Here is a 12,500-nt window from a genome sequence, read left to right as displayed (position 1 = left end):
CTTGCACTATGCAGCAATGTTTTGTTTGTCCTTCCCTTAGCGGTAGTATGCCACACACTTGCGGCAGCGCTGGAACAACATTGATTGATAGCGTTCCTGTGTGCGTATGCGTTTGTGTGTGTGTGTTTGTGTGCGCGTGGGTGGGTGTATCGGGTGTCTTCAATCAGGGAGTGTCAGCACATGCCGAGTTGTATCGACACAACTTTCATTGATCCTAGGATTAGGTCAGGGGAGGGCAGTCTAGTGTTCTGGGGGGTGGTGAGGTCATCACCCCCCACCCATAAAAAGCAGTTTTCCTGATCCCAACTAAGCTCATGAAGAACGGCTGGGTGCAGTAGAGTGGGTTAACTCTGTGTGTGTGTGTGTGTGTGTGTGTGTGTGTGTGTGTGTGTGTGTGTGTGTGTGTGTGTGTGTGCGTGCGTGTGCGTGTGCGTGTGTTTTCTTTGGGAAAGCACCGAAAGAAAGCGACGATAATAATCAATGCATGTCAACATTCCCTGTCTGCTATCCCGACTGGTAAAGCATGGCGTTCCCGCTGTCGGGGTCACTGGGTTCGTTCACCCATGGGGAGAATGTGTGAACTCACATGGCTGGATTGAAGAGGTGCACGTGCACACGCACATGCAAAGAGTTGAAAGAAATGTTTTTAAAGACATCGTTGTGTGCAGTGTTGCAGTGTTTCCCCCACTGTATGGTTAAGGCGGCCGCCTTAACAACAGTATGGCCCCGCCTTGACTACCATTGTATGAAAAAATATATATATATTAAAAAAAAAGATTATTATTATTATTTTTTTATAAATATTTTTGAATTATTATGCAATAGCAAAGTGCAAAACTCTCGTAGGGAAAGAAAACATACTTCTATCAAGTACAAAAAATAAAGATCAATAAAGGCAAGGATAAAGGCATCAGGTGGTTGTATATATTATTGCGAACTGAAACCCTCTCCGAAGACCGCCCCGCTCCTTCACCACCTTGACTAAGACATTTCCTGGGGGAAACCCTGAAATGTATGAAGCTCCACTGTCTAAATAAAATATAAGATGTAAAACTAAATTAAATGAATTAATTCATTCATTGATTTGCTGAAATCCAAAAACGTTCATGCTAGGAAAATTTTAATATTAATAAAAAAAACACATATTTTTTTGGATTTGTTACTGTTACTGACTGGAGATCAGTAAGATTCGTATTTATTTTTCTTTTACAATTCATGCATCAATTCATCTCAACACAAAGGCCTGGCCTAAAGGAAAGAGCAGTTTATATGTTGACTGCTTCCAAGGCTGTGTTGGTCATACTAGAATGATTTATTGCTTGGTTAGTGAATAACACAGAGCATAAAGAAATTGGTCGAAATAATCGCAATTCGATTATTTCCCGAAATCGTTCAGCCCTTGTTCACGCCGCCATCACGACGTCCTTGTTCCTGCGTGTCCTTGAGCACGCAGTGAGGAGTCGTACCTGTCTCGTATCGTAGGTGTATCACTCTCTGGTGTCAGTCCCCGTGTGGACGCCTTGCTCATCCTCTAGCCTGCTCACTGCTGACTGAGGAAATCAGACTCCTGATACACACTCTGGCTCTCCCTCCAGGCAGGAAGTGGATGATGAGTAGTGTGGGTGACAGGACCTCGAGGTACCTGTCTTGAGATAAGGTCCCTCACCCACACCTTAATGGCATCTTGATAACATGGAGCTGGAGAACGGAACGGATGTTATTCTGCCCGCGACTTTTATTTTCTAAAATGCAATAAGCATGTCATTTGATAATTCATGATTAATCATTTTAAAGTAATGCAGTTATATTTATCTTGTTTTAAGCAATGTATTTAGCTCAAATTTTGGGTTTGTTTAGTCTCATTCTGTCGTCGTTCTTTGTACTGTTCAACTCAACGATACCAGCTTTAAAAACGTCACTGCCTACAATAGATATCCCATAATAGATCAGAGACAGCTCACCAACTACAAAAACGAAATGACTCCATCGCATTTGCATGGATGCACCGCAGAGGCTGTGGGTGAACCTTTATAAACTCTGTCCTGGCCGCTGCCGCCGCGGCCTTCCTGCTGAAAGCCTCTCGCTGGCGGGGGTGATAGCATCTGTTTTGCTGAAGTAGCCCCAGAGGAGTGCTGACTGGGGGGCTTTGTATAGAGACGGCTGAAGCCCCCCCCCGGTGCTTTACGTCTGGGTCCCGACTGAATGGGCTGCAGCCTCCATGAGCTCATCAACAACACCACCACCGGCCGAAAACCAGAGTGGGGGCGACTGTGGGCAATGTGTGTGTGTGTGTGTGTATCTGCACAGGAATTTGTGTGTGCATGTCGGATGGGGTGTGTGTTTGTGTGTTTGTTTATATGTGTGTCTGTTGATGTGTGTGTGTGTGTGTGTGTGTGTGTGTGTGTGTCTCAAGGGGTGCATGTGTACCTGTGCGTGTGTGTGTGTGTTTGTATACCTCTCGGGGTTTGTGTGTGCGTATGTGTGTGTGTGTGTGTGTGTGTGTGTGTGTAACCTGCTGGCCACTAGGCTTAGCAAAGCAACATGACGCACAATCTATTTTGAAGATAAACCAACAATGAATGAATCAAACAGATATCAAATAAAACATGTAATCTATAATTAAACATAAACATAGAAAATAGATTTGTCTAATTGTTGAATCTAAATGTCAAAAATGTATTTAAAGTTTTATTAAAATAAGAGTTAATTCATTTGTATTATATTATATTGGTATAATCATTTCGTAACATTCTATAATTGAGTCGTTTATATTTTGTCCATAGTGCTTTTCAACACAATTTTTCGACATGACCTCGCCTAGCCTCACTAAGTCCTCTTTGAATGTGGACATGTTTTCTGTTGGGTAGAACGTGAATCAGGACCCCCCCCCCCCCCCCCCCCCCCCCCCCCAAACAGCTCAGGGGGTCCCCAGCTGCCTGGTACGGATCATAGCTAGACCAGGATCCAGGGTTTGCAGCTTGTCTGTCTCGCCCTGAAGGCTTACGTCTCGTCGGGATAATTAGGGTCCATGTTTGTCGATCCGGGATGGTACATTTTTTGGGGGGGAGAGGAAAGATCCATCATGGCCGTCGTCGGGGGGGGGGGGGAGGCAGGTGTTTGTGGTGAAGCCTGGAAGGGTTAAACCATGTGACCTTCGACGCATACCTCTACCAGATATTATGTGTTCGAAACTCGCTGGGAGTGATTTGGTTCTTTCTGGATTATTTTTACAGTTTTTTCTCAGAGGGCCATTTATTTTCCGCATTGTTATGCTTCTAATAATAACAAAAATTATGTGCACCAGTGCATCTCAGCCAAGACATAAATGAAATGAATGGATTGGAAGGATTAAATGGATTAAAATTAGTATAAACAATATGAATTACAGATTGAAAGCCTTAATGGACCATGTTAGTTAAGAACTATATGTCACAAATCACTTCCAGCCCAAACAAATCGAGGCCAATGTGCTGCACTATTAGCATGCAGTTGGCGTTCCCAGAGTACCAGAACTCTCCAGCGTTGGCTTCTGGCCCGTCTGCTTATATTTGACTGCAAGCCACTGATGCACTTGCCTTGTTCACTTTGCTTAATGAAAATCTGTGTGGGTGTGTGTGTGTGTGTGTGTTTGTGTGTGTGTGTTTGTGTGTTTGTGAGTGCATGTGTGTATGTGTCTGTGTGTGTGTGTGTGTGTGTGTTTGTGTGTGTGTTTGTGTGTGTGTGGCTCATGTTCATCCATGTGTGTGTGTGTGTAGAGGACAGTAGATTAGATTACATCTTTAATGTCCCTGAAGGGCAATCTGTAGGTTTGAACGATACAAAACATACGCATAAACATCACATAAACCAACATGTCAACAGTACGATCAGCGATAGATCACATGCAATCAGGGACCCAGAGTCACAATGCTTGCATTGCCCATACAACAATGCATAGACAAATCTGTCTTGGTTCCGGTGCAGAAAAACGCTCCAAAACCTCCGCACCGCCGCGGCAGGATCGCAGGGGGCGGGGCTGTACTACTAAGCCGTGACATCATACAAATACTCGACCTATGGCGGTCTGGTCGCACAGCAGAGCAGGTGCGTTCAAGTCAAGGGTCATCATTGTTTTTTCCCAATGTAACCTGAGCACATCAAGGGCGTTCTCGTCATATGGGCCGGTAAAGGACCCTCTTTGTGAGTCGCGCACACTATTCAAATGAACAAAGCCGGCGTGCATGAAAGGGGCCTGACCACATGACTGGTTTGGTTAATAATTTTGTTTGATTTCCGCATCGAGACCGCCAACCTTTCCATCTGCTCGGACACTCAGACGGGTACCAGACAATGCCGCAGTTTGTACAGTTGTGTTTGTTTATGTATATATATTTATATGGGGATGTCTCTTTATATAGAGGTATTATAGTCTGTGTTTTTACTGTCGTGGCTTCAAAGGCAAAGTGCATGCCCTGACATGTGCTGTTTAAGTTCTTTCAAATGTGGTTGAGGTTGTAGCAAGGTAATACTATATGCTTTTGTTGATTTGGCAGGCTCACACACACACACACACACACACACACACACACACAAACACACACACCGGACACACACACAAACACACAGATGGACAAGCACATGAACCCAGCTGATTCATCACATTTCACACCACAAGTGCTTCAGTTGGAAGTGAAGTTATTTTACTTGGGTGTTAATCGTGACATGTAGCCTTGAATGTAAACATCCAAGTATGTGGCGGCTAAGCTGATGCTAATGTGGTGTTGGAGAGTGATGGTGTAGCTTATGCACATGGCACCCCATTTAGGTGTCCTATGTGAAGTCACAGGTGATCAATGATGCGTTTAATCATGGCAGCAGTGCATGCTTTTAAACCATATATCGTCTACCACCACTAGGATGGTATTTTAGATCCTTTCAATCGTCACCGCCATGGCCTCCATCTTGGATTTATGTTTTCATGAATACATGAATATATAAAAGGCAACAAGCTAATTCTATTGAATGGCCGCAATGGGACGGATAAAATAAAACAAATAGGAAACATACGATTATTAGGTAGTTGCTCCGCGGCCACGTTTAAAATTCATGCAAGGTGTAATTTAGAAAATAGCAGCAGAATCACCACCTCACTCTCAAGACTTAGACCGGACTCCTTGGCGTACCACTACAGTGAGTTATAGGGATTGCTTTGAGCGTAAATGGGGCTTTGCTTCATCATTTATGGGTGAATACGAACACCCTGCCCCTGTTCCAAAACATTACCATAAAAGTTATTCACACCGGGGAACGCAACCCCCGTGCTGCTGGTTTAAAGTCTACTGGGCTGCGCGCTAATGCTAACGCTAATGCTGTGGAGGGTCTGGCAGCACAATTACTAGTCTATATTAGGACTCCATCGAGACGCCTCACATCTTCGTGTTCTTAAAATGAATTAGACCTCATTCACATGTTCCTCCTTCGGTTGGCTGAGTGTGTGTGTGTGTGTGTGTGTGTGTATGTGTGTGTGTCTGTCTATGACTGGATGTGTATGTATGGTTGTGGGTGTGTGTGACTGTGTGTATGTGCCTGTGACTGTGTGTGTGTGTTGGGTTGTGTGTGGGTGGGTGTGTGTGTGTGTGTGTGTTTGGTGTGACTGTGTGTGTGTATATGTGTGTCTGTGACCGTGTGTGTGGGTATGTGTGTGACAATGTGTAAGTGAGTGAGTGTCTGTGTATGTGACCGTGTGTGTGGGTATGTATGTATGTGTGTGCATGAGTGTCTATGAATATATCTGTGACTGTGTGTGTGTGTGTGTGTGAGCATGTATGCGTGTAAAAGTGAAAGACAGGGTAGTCAATATTAGACTCTCTCCCAGACATCCTATAGGCTCCACACTCCCACGTCCCCACGTCTCCCCCGTCTCCCATGTCTCCAGTGTTTGCCCGTCTCTCTCCAATGCTTTCTCCCCCCCCCCCCCGGTTCTCCTCCTCCTTCTCAAGCGCAGGTTTTCACATGTCCGTCTCACTCCCCTGTTCAGTCTGCCTGTCCGCCGTCTGTCCGTCTTCCTCTGTTCAATCTGTTCCCCTCATGACACTGTGTGGTGTGTCTACATGCTGGGTCCGTGTGGTACATTCACACACACACACACACACACTGTCTCTTAGCAACGTTGATTAAATATAACAAGGAGCTTTATTCAACACGGGTAGTTTTGGTGTTACATTTACATTTAGGGCATATAGTTTGTACACTTCGAAACCGCTCTACCTATTGGATTATTGTAAATATGTCCAGTTTTCACAGAGGTGTTTTAAAGGGCAGACACATCTCATCACGTATACAAGTCTTTTAATAATGTTATCTATAAAATCAGATCCTATAACCGATTTATTCTACAAATAAAGACTGCTGGCCAGCCCGTACCGCTCTCTTCGTTTACGCTAAACTTACGACGCAAAAAAACTAAAAAACCCTCCTTCTTTCGCCTCCCAGCCAACCAAACTATGCCAGTTTGCGTCACATGGTTGCTTAGCAGCACGTTAGATCCTCCCGCCTATTAACTGGGAGGGGTTTGAACTCACACACTGCCACTTTAAATTCTATTGTATGTATCTTTAATTTTTTTTCCTCCACGTGTACGATAAACCAGTGATTACAAATGACTGAAATCGGATGAGAATGTCAACGTTATAGGGCTTTTTATTGAGAAGAAACACTACCCTCCCCTTTTACTTGTACTTGTTCACCGGCCAGTCTCGATCTGTTCAATATGGCGAGGTTGGCGTACGATTCAAAGGCCAATGCGCCACCTAGCTATATATGTATACGGTAATGACCGTAGGAAGGCCATGCTGGCACTGACACTCTTAAGTTCCATCTCCCCTGATTAGTCAATCCCCTGTTCCGTCCCATCGTCTGCCTGACAATCCCCATGGCAACAGCCGCCTCCAGTCCAGTGATCTCTCACAGCCGTCAGCTAATGGGCAAAACTGTATAAAGCACAAATTAAATCAGGAATATCTTTTATACTTAAAGCCTAATAGTGCAACATTAGACCCCATTTAGAGGTGGATGCTCTTATCCAGAGTGTCCTGCCCCATCGCGAGGGCACGCGTTCTTAACCCGGGGGGGGCCCCAGCGGGAATCGAACCGGGGACCCCGTGTCACCCCTGTCAGTGTTAATGCCACTCTCCGCCGTTTGAGCTTAGCCGCAGTATATAGAACACGCATTAAATGTTCAGAAGTCACAATCAATGAGCAGTGTGAGTGTATTAGGGGCCATAGCTTGGGAGAGAGCATCATATCATGTGCAGGGGGAACGAGAGAGGGTCTGTGATAAATAAGAGAGCACACAAGACTTCACGCTTCCCAGATTGGAAAGCTGTGGAAGTCTACAGCGACCGATGGATGGGCTTCATGGCCCCGATGTCACTCTCTGGGTGGAGTGAAGGGGTCTATAGGCAGTGGGTCTCCCCCACTGTCATCTGTTCTCCTGCCGAGGGGTAAAGCGTCACTAAGTAGTCTTATCCTTTTATTGATTGGTCCAATGCCGCGCTTCATGCCCTCAGGCCCGGAACTGATTGGTCCTCCCAGCGGACGGCGTGCCGGTCGTCGGGCAGCATTCGTCTGGCCGTGACTCAGTGATAGCAGGGGGAAGGTCGCGCGGCTAAAGGTCGCTCTGAGAATTTTAAACATCTGGGCGTCAGATCTGTTGCTGGATGTCAAATGACTTACGAGTACGGTCGCCATTTTGTTGAGGTTATAATGACAAAACATTATTAATATATATATTCCAACGTTATATATATAATAATATATCAATTGGGAGCCACCTTTTTTTATATATATACAATTTATTTTGAATTGATTTGGTTAATCGCTATTAACGATAGTTGTTTGATATGACAGGATATAAGCTGAATGATATGATCTGGAATATCTGCTGTATACATTGATTTTATATTCTTTGACCCTGGACTTATATCTCAAAACATGTGATTCCCTATTGCTGGTAATGTAGCTGTATGCATGAGGTTGACATGACAGAAGAAAGACATCAAAAATAAAATGGAAAAAGCTTCACCAATCCACCAGCACCATAAAGTGTTCTTGAACTCTCATGCATAGCTCCTCTGACCGGGGTTCATCTGTCAAGCCACTCATCTGTGGGACAGCTCCATGTGTGTGTGTTTGTGAGTGTGTGTGTGTGTGTGTGCGTGTTTGTGTGTGTTTGTGTGTGCGTGTGTGTGTGTTTGTTTGTGAGTGTGTTTGTGAGTGCATGATTGTGCGTATGTGTTTGTGTGTGTGTGTGCGTGAGTGTGTGCGTTTGTGTGTGTATGGGCCTTCTAACAGAGCTCTCACAGCTTGCTTTCCCCAAGCTCAGCTCTCATAACATTTCTCCACACAGGCTGCCAACCGCATGCATTAACATAGAAATCATATGCCTGGGCCTTGTCTTTGTCTGTGTGTGTGTGTGTATGCGTGCGTGAGTATGACTTAATAGGGCCATGGACGAAAGGTCAAGGTGTTTCATCGTTGCGAACCAAGAGGCAATCTTCCTCCTCTCCTAAGCTCACCTGCCTTGTATGTTGCTGGAAGACTCTCTCCCTCTCTCTCCCTCTCTCTCTCTCTCTCTCTCTCTCTCTGTTCATTTATTTCTAATCTACCCTTTCTATGGCTCTTTCTATCGCTCTAACCGTTTGTACTTTCCTTGACATCACTTCGTCCCCATCAGTCTCTTTTATTTCGCTGTGTTAGCCTTTCCCTCGACCGCACTCCGGTGCTACGTAGAGAGCGGTGCTGTGTGGAGATTGGAAAGGCTGCCGGCTCAATTACCTTGAGTAGTGCACCACGGGCTTCAACCCGTGAGTTTTTGCACATGGAAGGAGAAGAGATCTGTCGGTCTTGGAGCGAGTTAACCTGGCTGCTATTGCCTTTCGTGGCTGACCCTTATCTCAATGTGTTTATGTGTGCGGGTGTGTGTACATCAAAATACGAGTCTTGTAATGTGTAACTGGTGTACAATCTAAAGCAGGTTGATTTGATGAGTAGCTCCCTTTCCACATAGTCTTTGCTTACAACCATTGTGGTTTTCCCAGCTGTCTCTTGACAAAGAATCACACAACACAAATGTGTGTGTGTGTGTGTGTCTGTGTGTGTGTGTGGTATGTGTGTGAAAGCAATGTGTGTCTTTGTATTCTGGTCCTCACAAGTCTCAACAGTGAAAGCCCGACAGACGGCATCAGCTAAGGGAAAGCCACTTCCTGCTGGGTCCTCATATTGACAGATTTGCGCAGTGGCACAGCCTCTCTCTCTCTCTCTCTCTCTCTCTCTCTCTCTCTCTCTCTCTCTCTCTCTCTCTCTCTCTGCCGCTCTGAATCCATGCATCTCTCGCTCCTCATCTTATTTTCCTTTTACTGTCATGCTGTGTGTGTGTGTGTGTGTGAGCGCGTGCCTGTGTGTGTACATGTGCACGCCTGTGTGTGCGTGTGTTTGCTGACCTTGCTGGGACACTGCTTAGTTGGGACCATGGGATAAGGAAGGGACGAGGATGAGAGAGTTCATCCTTTAACCTCCTGCAGGCACTAAATCACACTGATTAAAACCAACAGACTGACTGCTTTTTTAGTTTGGGACCAGTGTGTGTGTGTGTGTGTGAGTGTGTGTGTGTGTGCGTGTATGTGTTTATGGGGAGTGTTAACATATATAAGCATATATGCCTCTGTCTCTCTATATTTGTTTGTGTGCATGAGTGTGCATGTGTGTGCGTGTGTGTGTGTGTCCGAGGCCTTTGTTATCCGGGGGATGCTAACACACTCTCGCACAATTTAAATGAAAAACCTTTGAGCTGCCATGGCAACCAATCCGTCTGTCTCGATCACACCCTCTGTCAAGCACGCACACACACAGACGGACGCAAGCATACAAGCGCACACACACACACACACACACACACACACACACACACACACACACACACACACACACACACACACACACACATAGACATTATCATTGGACATGGCTCAGCAATGTTTTCAAATTACGAGCGTCCGTAGAAATATAAACTGACACAGACTTTGGTTATTCCTACTTGCTGCCTCGTGTTTAGATTATGTAACGAAGGATATTAAAAATAGATACATTTTAACTTCCACTGTTTTTACTGTGTGCCAAGTATATACTACAGCAATGCACTACATCTATACTGTACCATTATCGCCATTACATGATACTAAATATAGCATGAAGTAAATACATAATTTACCATTGTGGTGCTTATTAACATGCGTTGTATGTATTGGTGGTCCTTAGTACACAAAGGCCCCTGATATGCACTTGAATTCATAATCAGATGAAGGCATTGATACGAAAAATACAGTGAAGCACCGACAATGGAAATAAAACAAGGGAAACGTTTGATATTTAGTCAGGTAGTGGAAAATTGCTTTGATGCCAAATGTCTTTTAGATTGACCATGGTGGAATAAATCGTGATATGCATGAAAATCAGAGTGGCAACAATCTAAATGAAGTAATTTGTCATTTACTCTGACAAGCACCATGCATGTGAGTCAGTGAGGCACAGCTGCACAGACAACACACATGCACACACACACACACACACACACACACACACACACACACACACACAAATACAAACACACCTGGATGCACAGAACCACAAACACCCACGTGCATGCACACACAGACACACACACGCACACACACACACACACACACACACTCACGCACACAAACCCACAAGCACAAACACACACACTCACTCACTCACTCACTCACTCACTCACTCACTCTCACACACACAGAAACAAAGGAAGGATGCTAAACATGCTAACATGCTTTCATTTTCACAGAGTGGCATCACAGTTGCCCTGGCGTTCCAAGAAAATAAAAAAACAAGATAATTTATTATTGGGTTGGATGTCAGTGAACAACCTCTATTACAACACCCCCCCTCCCCCCATAACTGCATTATTAAAATATGCAGATAAAGACGGCCACTAGAAAAACGCTTCCCCCCCCTGGTAATGGCATGGGGGCCCTGTCCTGGAACAGAGCTGACCGCAGGCACCAAGAACTAGGATACGTTCATCACTATCCTTGGATTACATAACAGGGCTGTAATAGGCTAACATCATTCTCTCGCTGTCTGTATTGGGAACTTTCAGTCTAGGAATAAAGTATAGGCCTATGGAGATGAGTGGATCGTTTTTTGATTAATTTGTGCTTCGGAAAAGCGAGTTTCTGCTAGAGAGTCTTACTCGAGGGGCATTGCTGCTGGCTTGTTTGGGAAATAATACACACACACACACACACACAGACACACACACACACACACACGCACACACACACACACACACACACACACACACACACACACACACACACACACACACACACACACAAAGACACACAAACACACATGCACAAATCAAAACAGACAATTGCAACGTAGTGGGTCCCAAGTTACCCATAAACCCAAGCAGCTGTTAAAATGGAGGACAGTTAATTAAGCAACACGCCACGGCGGCACGGGCTGGGCACAAGGCCCGCCTGTAATCGTCTGTACTGATTAGGATTCGCGTACGGGGGGCTTGCTTAGACACCCCCTGCTCCTGTGGGAACACACATGTGGAGGATATGCACCAACACGACGCCAATCGTGTCATCCGAGTGACAAACCTTTTGTCACAAAGACCGTGGAATCGATTAGGATTCAAATGTGACCGGTTCCGCCCCGTCCATAGTTCAATGTGTTATTGGCTAGCTGTTTAAATCATTTCCTAGACGCTTTTTTTTTCCCAAAGTGACTTACAGGGAGTTCAGACACATTTGGTGAAGGAGCAGGTAGGGGCAGCATTAGTGTTCTAAACCCAGAACCTTTGGCAGAGGGAGTGGAGCATGGCGTAGTCGCTGGGCTGAACTGCGCCTCTTCACAGCGTTGGTTCTATGACATCAACAGCGAGGTGTGTTCTGATGTCGGCGGCCTTGGTGCAGGACAGAATGTTTTCTGTGGCGGTTTGGCTGCGGTGCCAATGGCCCAGCGGTACGAGTGGGTTTCAAATGGGTGTTCTCAAGACTTATTATACTTGAAAAAGAAAGGGTGTTGCTTTGAGCTGAAGCCCTTTCAGGAAGCGGTGGGCTCACTCTTTCGGTGGTGTGTGGTTGCTGCAGACTTATTTGAAAGAATATGGGAAGGAAATAAGAGTGTGAAGGAGAGCGAGAGCCCTGGTACGGACCACGGTATGATAAGGTTTTATGTTTTATTAATTTATACATATTTGGTATTCTCTGTCCGAGAGAGTGTTACCTCCTGGCTACCTCCGAGCCTCTATAAATCATTATATAAAAAACAAAGAATATGAAAAATAGAGAGAGAGCGAGAGAGAGAGAGATAGAGAGAGAGAGAGAGAGAGAGAGGAGAGAGAGAGAGAGAGAGAGAGAGAGAGAGAGAGAGAGAGAGAGAGAGAGAGAGAGAGAGAGAGAGAGAGAGAGAGG

The 12,500-nt window shown here is 45.2% G+C and overlaps 1 protein-coding gene across 1 annotated transcript in view; it reads left to right on the top strand.

The window, feature by feature from the left end:
* Positions 1–12,500, top strand: part of nrcama (neuronal cell adhesion molecule a) — a gene marked incomplete at its 3' end in the record, with an annotated part of 64,401 nt that overhangs the window by 11,253 nt on the left and 40,648 nt on the right. The gene's annotated exons all lie outside the window — the stretch shown is intronic.

Source organism: Pollachius pollachius (genome assembly GCF_949987615.1).
Source record: "Pollachius pollachius genome assembly, chromosome: 18".
NCBI lineage: Eukaryota > Metazoa > Chordata > Actinopteri > Gadiformes > Gadidae > Pollachius > Pollachius pollachius.
Note: the sequence above shows the minus strand (reverse complement) of the source record. Positions and strands in the feature narration are given on the sequence as shown.